Source organism: Mesoplodon densirostris, chromosome 19, assembly GCF_025265405.1.
Source record: "Mesoplodon densirostris isolate mMesDen1 chromosome 19, mMesDen1 primary haplotype, whole genome shotgun sequence".
Classification (NCBI taxonomy): Eukaryota; Metazoa; Chordata; class Mammalia; order Artiodactyla; family Ziphiidae; genus Mesoplodon; species Mesoplodon densirostris.
This window is the reverse complement of record NC_082679.1, coordinates 4,243,401-4,252,644: the sequence shown is the minus strand read 5'-3', so window position 1 is coordinate 4,252,644 and position 9,244 is coordinate 4,243,401.

Here is a 9,244-nt window from a genome sequence, read left to right as displayed (position 1 = left end):
TGTATAGAGTACCATCTGCATATAATGACAATTTTACCTCTTCCCTTCCAATTTGGATACCTTTTGTTTCTTGATCAGAGCATGTAGTCCATTGACACTTAAAGTAATTATTGATAGGTATACAGGTGTGTACTTATTGCCATTGTAATCCTTGTTTTTCAGTTATTCTTGTAGTTCTTCTTTGATCCTTTCTTCTTTTTCTTTTGTGGTTTGATGGTTTTCTTTTGTAGTATGCATGAGTTTCTTTCTTTTTGATTTTTGTAGATCTATTGTATACTTTTAATTTTTTTGTTTGGAGGGGGCCGTACCCTGAGGCTTGTGGGATCTTAGTTCCCCAACCAGGGGTTGAACCTGGGCCTCATCAGTGAAAGCACCGAGTCCTAACCACTGGGCCACCAGGAAATTCCCTACTGTATTTTTCTGATTTGTGGTTACCATGGAGTTCAAGTGTGCTGACCCATAACTATATCTACTTGTTTTAAAGTGATAGTCATTCAAGTTCAAACACATTCTAAAAGACCTACATTTTTATACTCCCCTCCCTGACATTTTGTGATTTTTGATGTCCTATTTTCCATCTTCATGTTTTTGCTGTTCATTGTAGTTATAATTGCTTTCGCAGAATTTTTGGATTTTTAAAAATATATATACTGGCTTATTTAAGTGATCTTCAATCTTTTTATATATTTGCCTTTCTTTTTTTGATTTTCCCTTTCCTGTATATTCTTGCTTCTTTTCTATTTAGAGAAGATCCTCCAATATTTCTTTCAGGGTAGGTTTAGTATTGCTGAATCCTTTTAGTTTTTCTTGCCTGAGAAGTTTTTTTTTTTTTTTTTATCTCTCCATCTATTCTAAATGATTATGCTGCTGGGTAGAGTATTCTAGGTTGCAGGCTTTTCCCTTTCAGGACTTTGAATATATCATGCCACTCCCTCTGGCCTGCAAAGTTTCTGCAGAGAATTCAGCTGATAGCCTTCTGGGGGTTCCCTTGTAACTGACTCTTTGTTTTTCTCTTGCTGTCTTTAGAATCCTCTCTTTATCTCTAACTTTTGGCATCTTAATTATGATATGTCTTGGTATGGGTCCATTTGGGTTCATCTTCTTTGGGACCCTCTGTGTTTCCTGTGCTTGGATATCTGTTTCCTTCTTTAGGTTTGGGAACTTTTCAGCCATAATTTCTTCAAATACATTTTCGATCCCTTTCTCTCTCACTACTCCTTCTGAAACCCCTATTATGTGTTGGTTGGCATGTTTTATATTATCCCATAGACCTCATATGTTGCTTTCATTTTTTGTGTGTGTGTGTGTTTCTGTCTGCTTTTCTGATTGGGTGATTTCCATTATTCTATCTTCCATATTACTTATTCATTCTGTGTCATTTAGTCTGCTATTCATTGCTTCTAGATTGGTTTTTATCTGGGCAATTGAATTATCTATTTTTAATTGGTTCATCTTTATAGTTTCTATTGGGTTGGCCAAAAAATTCATTCATTTTGGCCAACCCAATAGTTCCTTGTTACAATGACCTATATTTCTATTGATAATATTTCTTAATTCAGTTAGCATTTTTATTATCTTTTTTTGAACTCAGGGTCTAGTAGACTGGTATTTCATTATTTGTTCTTTTAGATTTCTCTTGTTCTTATAATTGGGAATAGTTCCTATGCCTTTTCATTTTACTTAACTTTCTCTGTCTCTATGAATTTAGGAGAAACAGTTATCTACTGTGGCTTTGAAGGGATGTTTTTATTGGGAATGTCCCTGTGTAGACTGTGTGCATCCAATATTTTGCTGCGAGGGCTGGCTTTGGTATGGGCACCAGCCACACCTTTCCTCAGGATGTGCTGGCCATTATCCCCTTGATAGGGATGTTGTTGGTGTTATAGTATCTAGAGCTTGTGCTGGATGTGAGGCGGGGCCTCCTCTTTGCTCTGTGGTTGTCACAGCCCTGTCGCGGGCCGGGTCTGCTCCCCAGTTGTTGGAGTAGCAGCCCTGAGGGTCGGTTTCAATCAGGCTCTCTTGCCCTTGAGTGGGTGCCCTGCCCCAGGGGAGGTGACTGGTGAAGCAAGTGAGTCATGTGTGGTCACAGAGGACCTATGCACCACCTGTGTAGATGTTCACGGCTCTGCTCAGAGGCAGCCCAAGGTCGCACCCCTTTCTCTCTTGTGTTCATCCCAGATCTAGTGCAAAGCTATGGTGTAGGGACTTCCCTGGCAGTCCAGTGGTTAAGACTCTGCGCTTCCACTGCAGGGGCCGTGAGTTTGATCCCTGGTCGGGGAACTAAGATCGTGCATGCCACATGGTGAGGTCAAATAAATGAATACATAAAAAGGCTATGATGTAGAGTAGGCTGGGGCTGCTCGTCAGGGCACTGTGGCTGCAGGAATGGAAGTGGCTGCACTGCTGCCTGGGATCTGGGCTGCCTCTGGGGCAGACTTCTCCCAGGACCTGCCCACCCCTGGTCTAGTGCTAAGCTGCACTGTGGAGCAGACGGAGCCCACTTCTGCTGGGAGACAGACGGCTGTGTACTGCTGAGTACACCCGACAGACCATGGCCATCCCACCTGGATCACACCCCAGGGCCTCTGGGCTGTCTCTGTGCAGCTATATGAATCCTCTCTCAGGGCCTTTCTGCCTGAGATTCAGTGCTTAGCTGCTGCGTGCTCCTGTGGTGATAACCTGCACACACTGACAACGTCTGCTCAGCTACACCTGCCACCCTGTGTGCACGCTGACAATGGCCTTCGCAGCTCTGTCTGGCTCACATCCCCGGTGCCCTTGTCTGTCTCTGCAGAGTTAGACCAAGTCTCTGCCCAGATCTCATGCGTGACTGTGGCGTGGAGTGAGCAGGGCCAGAGTGTTGGCCCCTTTGGATTGGGAAGTGCAGCTAGGCAACAGCTGCCAATGCAGGGCTCTCTCTGCCCTGATTATCAGCAAACCAGCACACATGCACGCATTGTGAGTAGAGTCCAGGCTTCTCCAACCCTTCTATCTGTTTCTGCAGATTTCCTGGTAGGCCAGGGGGCTTGTCTCCTCCCTGCAGGACCCCAGGACTGGTATGCCCAGGTTGTGGCTCAACCTCTCACTTCCCAGGGTGAGGGTCCTCCTGTGTGGACCTTCTCCTCCTTATAGATCCCTCCCAGGGGCACAGATGCTAACCGAAGGCCGTTTTTTTCCATCTTACCCGGTTACCTGGAGATCTTTCTGGCAGCTTTGGTTGTATAGGAGGTCTTCTGCCAGTTTCCAGTTAGTTTTCCATGAGCACTGTTCCACATGTAGATGTATTTTTTAGTTTTATTTTTTTTGGCTTCATCCCGCATGGCTTGCAGGATCTTAGCTCCCTGACCAGGGACAGAACCTGGACCCTCTACAGTGGAAGCGCGGAGTCCTAACCACTGGACCGCCAGGGAAGTCCCCTTAAATGTATATTTGATGTGTTTGTGGCAGGGAGGTGAGCTTCACGTCCTCTTACTCTGCCATCTTCATCCACCTCCCGAGCCCTGGAGATTTTACAGAAATCTTCCCAAGTTCACGTAACCCCAAGCTTGTATCCAACCCTGTCTGAAAACAAAGGACTGTCCTGTTTCCACAGTTCTTAGCTGCTTCTCTGGCATATCCCACGTGGAAGATATAAGTTAAGAAAACAAAACTGGACTACACTTGCTACCGCATTTGTGATTTTAGAAAATAAAAGGTCAGGAATCACTCCATTAACATTAAAGACTTACTATAGTAATGTAAGGAGGAGAAATACCAGAGCGGATGTCCATAAAAGGTATCGATTAGGGTCATTGATTTTAATAATATTCGTCAAGATGCTTTGATCAGAACAAAATTCCTTCTCAGACTAGCTTAGATGCAAAGGAATTTCTGGGTTGTTTGGGGTTTTTTTGTTTTGGCTTTGGCTCAGAAGGTTCCCAGAATGATTGAACAAGAAAGCTGTAAGAAGGGAAGAAATGCTGAGTTTTGGAAGCAATCAGAAGCCAAAAATCAAAGCTGAAGGCACGATCCCTCCGTCTCCTTTTTCCGATGCTCTCTGAGTCATCTTCGTGTTTCTCAGTAAAGACGAGTTTCCTCCACATGGTGAGACAGATGGTCCCTGAGAGCTCCCAAGTTTTAAAGAGAATGACTTCTAGGGCAAGAGGAACAGAGAGACACTCCTCCGCTTCCCCATCCTGATCTCCCCATCCTGACAAGATGCTGTGACTTAAGCACCTTGTCAGCCAGGCTGGGTGGCTCGGTGGGGAGGGGAGCAAAGTGAATTCTCCTTCAGATGCACCATCCCTAGAGAATATGATCTCAGACGGCCTTGGCCTGCAGAGGCTTGAAGCAGGATTTCAGTTCCCGGCCAGAGATTGAGGTCAGACCGCAGCAGTGAGGGCGCTGAATCCTGACCACTAGACCAGTGGCCAGTGACAAGGCCCCTGGCCCTTTGGCTTTGTAGAAATGAATTCCCACAAAGACAGAAAGTAGTGAAGCAAGTAAAGTGTTTATTAGGAGGAAAAAGAGTACATGTGAATAGGCACACACGGTTGGGCTCCCAGAGAGAGTCGCGCCCTTGTGGTAGCTTGAATCACTTATATGGGGCATTTCTTCCGGGTTTCCTCTGGCCAGTCATCTTGCTTCGCCTGTTTCTGAGTCCGTACTTGGTTTATCTCAGGGTCCTCCCCTGTGTGCGCATGCATCTCTCAGCTAAGGTGGATTCTTGCGAAGAGGCCTGTGGGTAGGCTGACATCACTCCCTTTTTGACCTCCAAGGAACCTTTCTGTACATGTGTAGTCAGGAAGGTTTCCTTGACCTTGAGAATGAGAAATATGTGGTGTCTTATCTGGGTAGGGCTCAGCTCCTTCTCTTCATCTTGGAGTATCTGTCCACAGGGGACAAACTCCAGCTGTTCCGCCTGGGGCCCATCTATCTCCTGCCTCAGCTTCTAGTTGAAGCTGGGATGAAGGCAGGGCCAGCTCAAGGGCGTGCAACCGGGGCAAAGGGGACCTCACATTCAGAAGGAGACCCACGCTTGGGTTCTAACGCTCTGCGGTCACCATCCTGAAGTTCTTTTTTTGCGGTACGCAGGCCTCTCACTGTTGTGGCCTCTCCCATTGCGGAGCACAGACTCCGGACGCGCAGGCTCAGCGGCCATGGCTCACGGGCCCAGCCGCTCCACGGCATGTGGGATCTTCCCGGACCGGGGCACGAACCCGTGTCCCCTGCATCGGCAGGCGGACTCTCAACCACTGCGCCACCAGGGAAGCCCCATCGTGAAGTTCTTCATCGCGCACCTTTGTGTTTTGTTGGTGACTTCCGATGGGACAATGGAGCATGTGCTGAGAGCTTGGAGGCGAGGCTCCTGCTTCTCCTGGCATTCCTGCCGCCTCCCTGCTTTCCTGTCTTAATCTGTTCAGGCTGCTTTCACAGAACACCACAGACTGGGTGGCTGAAACAACCAAAATCTGTTCTCTCACAGTTCTGGAGGACAGAAGTCCAAAGTCAAGTTGTGCTCAGGGCTGGTTCCTTGCGTTCCACACCGCTCTCCTGGTGTCTGGTGGGTCTCTGGGGAAGCTTTGGTGTTTCTTGGCTTGTAGACATATCATCCCGACCTCTGCCTTCATCTTCACGTGGTGCTCTCCCTGTGTCCAAATTTCCCCTTTTTACAGGGATACAATCATATTGGTTGAGGGCTCACCCTATTCCAGTATGACCTCATCCTTTTAATTAATCTGCAATGAACCCTCTGCAAATAAGGCAACATTCTGAGGTACTGGGGGTTTAGGACTTAAAGATGTGGATTTCGGGGGTAGACAAAATTCAGCCCATAGGAGTGTGTGCTGGTGTGTGACTGTGTATGTGTAGAGGCTCTGTGTAGCTCGCTCTGTGGATGTCTGTATAGAACAGTGTGTGTGTGTGTGTGTGTGTGTGTCTTATGGACCAAATGTTTGTGCCCCCCCCCACCGTGAAATTCATTGTGTTGAATCTCTAAACTCCAGTCCAGTTGTATTTGGAAATGGGGCCTCTAAGGAAGTAATTAAAGGTTAAATTAGGTCATAAGGGTGGGGCCTTCATCAATAGGATTAGTATCAAGGGGAGGAAAGGTCACATGAGGACACAGTGAGAAGGTGTCCGTCTGCAAGCCAGGAAGAGGGCTCTCAGCAGAAACTGAATTGACCAACACCTTGAACTTGGTCTTCCAGCCTCCAGAACTGAGAAAACAAATGTCTGTTGTTTAAATCATCCAATCTATGGTATTTTATTGTGGCGGGTGGAGGAGACTAGTATAGTCTGTGTGTGTGTGTGTGTGTGTGTGTGAGACAGACAAAGAGACTCTGTATAGCAGAGCCCCCCACCCCTATTTATTGTTCGCCTTCCATGTAAATCCAGAGTGTGTCTTCTCTTTCCTTGCCTCCAAGCATCCTGACCCCTCACTCTCCTCCACCTTCTGTATTCTCCTTGAGCCTCCCCTAACACATACACATATACACGTGTGCATGCACACACATGCATGCACACACATACATACATATATGGACACATAAACCCACACACGGCATGAGAGCAAAGAGACAGACACACCCTAGGGAGAAACAAAGGAGGTGGGGGAATCAGGGATAGGCCAGGGACCCGAGAGTCGGGAGGCCTCTCTGCTCTTGGCCCCCTTTCCCCCCTGCTCCACCCACTTTTCTTCACTGTATTTTACAGTCAGCAATGGCAAAGGTGCAAACAACAAAGCTTCCTAGGAAACTGGCCCCATCCAAGTTGCAGAACAGCTGGGACTCTTTTCCAAAGAGATGCTGGCTGGGTCCCCTCCCTTGGACAAACCCACGGCCACTGTAGGATATATGGCCCCAGAGACTTAGCACATCAAAGATGGAAAGGACTGCAGAAACCATCCTATCCTGCTTGTCTCTCACTTTTAAAGATCTGAAAACTGAGAAAGGGGTTTAAAAAATGTCTTTCCTTGCACATTAGAATACGCCTTTCCTGGCTTAATTCAGTTCTTCTGATGATTCATTCAGATTTCAGAAAGCATGGGTCTAGGACAGGGGTTGGCAAACTATGGCCCACAACTTAGGTTTATAAATAAAGGTTTATTAGAACACAGCCGCCCCTGTTTGTGTATCATCTATGGCTGCCTTCATGCTGCAACAGCAGAGAAGCATAGTCTCAACAGAGGTCCTATGGCCCACAGATGCTGAAAATATTGCCCTCTGATCCTTTTCAGAAAGTTTGCTGACCTCTGGCCTGGATTTTAGATGAGATCTGCCACTTCTTTCAGTACTTCTTTGAAAAAAATAAATCCCTTTGATTCTGACCATCTGAGGTCCCTTCTGCTTTGTCTCTGGATGTTCTGTCTATCATGTAGATACAGTTTCTGGAGGAAAAGACACTAACTAGACCCTCTGTTGTCATTCCTGATAACGTGGGCATGCATCAACCAAAGATAAGACTTGGAGGTTTTCTTCTTTGCCTATTAGTTGTAGTACTTGTATGAGTAGAAACTTGGCTTATTCATTTATTTGGTTGTCCTGAGGTACAGGTTATAAATGACAGGCAGGAGAAACACTTGATTTCTTTCCTCTGCGTTTTAAAATTTTGTGAGTTGTGTTTCTAGCATCTTCCAAAGGTAGCCAATAATATCTTTTTCTAAATTGATCCAGTAAGTAGGAGGCCCCCCTTACCTCTTTGGATGAAAGTCTGTGAGGCTGTGAGCCTAGACTTGTCACTATCAGTTCCAGACTCATAGGGACAGCTGGTCTGAATAATAATGATAACACAGAAATAGAAATAGGCGAGAGACATAAAGAAAAAAAGGCATTGGAGTATGTGGATGTATTGACTGTTGTCTGAGGCTATCTCTAGCTGTCTTTTCCTTTGTCTGGTTACATGATTCAGTTTCTTCTTCCCTCCCACCCTCCCTTCCTTCCTTTCTTCCTTCTTTCCTTCTTTCTTTACTGTTTTTTTGTTTTGTTTTGTTTGGCTGCATTTGTCTTCCTTGCTGTGCGCGGGCTTTCTGTAGTTGCAGCAAGCGGGGGCTACTCTTTGTTGCGGTGCGTGGGCTTCTCATTGCAGTGGCTTCTCTTGCTGTGGAGCACGGGCTCTAGGTGTGCGGGCTTCAGTAGCTGTGACACGCAGGCTCAGTAGTTGTGGTACACGGGCTAAGTTGTTCTGCGGCATGTGGGATCTTCCCGGACCAGGGATCGAACCCATGACCCCTGTGTTGGCAGGCAGATTCTTAACCACTGTGCCACCAGGGAAGTCCCTCTTTATTCTTTTAAAGTCTTTTCAAGTTAAGTTTTTCCTTTTGTCATTTCCATCCAAGTGTCTGAACTATGCTGGCAATGAAAGGTGATGCAGATGAAATAGAAATGATCATATTTCATCAAATTGAAGGCACGACTCAAATGAAAAAGAACAAGCTTTTCAATAAGGGGCACTGGGACAATTGATTATCCAAATGGAAAAATTAGATCTTTACCTCATTCCTTGACAAAAGTTAATTTCAGATGGATTAAATATGAAAAACAAATTAGAAAAAAAATTTTTAAAAACAAAATTAAAAAATTTTTAAGTTTCAGAGAACACATAGGAGAGTCTATTTCTCATGGTAAGCTTCCAGACACAAAGAAATCTCTCAAAATAGAAATAGAAAGATGAATTACTTAGAGTAGCTAATATTAAAAGATACAAAGAAGAATGAAAATATGAGTCACAGGTTTACTGGAGATATTTGCAACATAGAGCTTACAAAGGAAAGGTGTGCCTACTATATAATTATGCCCTTTAAATCAGTACAGAAAATACCAACAATTCAACAGAAAAGTGAACAATGGCTAGAAACCATCAATTCACAGAAAAGAAACCCCGAATGGTCAATACTCCTCATTCATAATCAGGAAAATGCAAATTAAAGCAACAATGAGGTATTTTTATATAAGCAGCTTAAAACAGGTTATGAGTTCACATATTTTGTCAGCAAAAATTACAAAGTTTAATACACTTATGACTTGGTAAGGATGCAGGGAATTGGAAACATACATCCTTGGTGGAAGAATAAATAAGGAAAACTACCTTAGTTATCAATTTGCCTCTTCTAGTGGGTTAAAAGGTGTGGACATCATAGAAGATGGATTTTACTTCTAAATATAAACCGTCAAGAGATCACTACATGTGAGCGAGAAGGTAGCTCCAAGGATATTTATTGCAGCATTTTGCTGACAGCATAGCAGTGGAAACAACCCAAACATCTAGC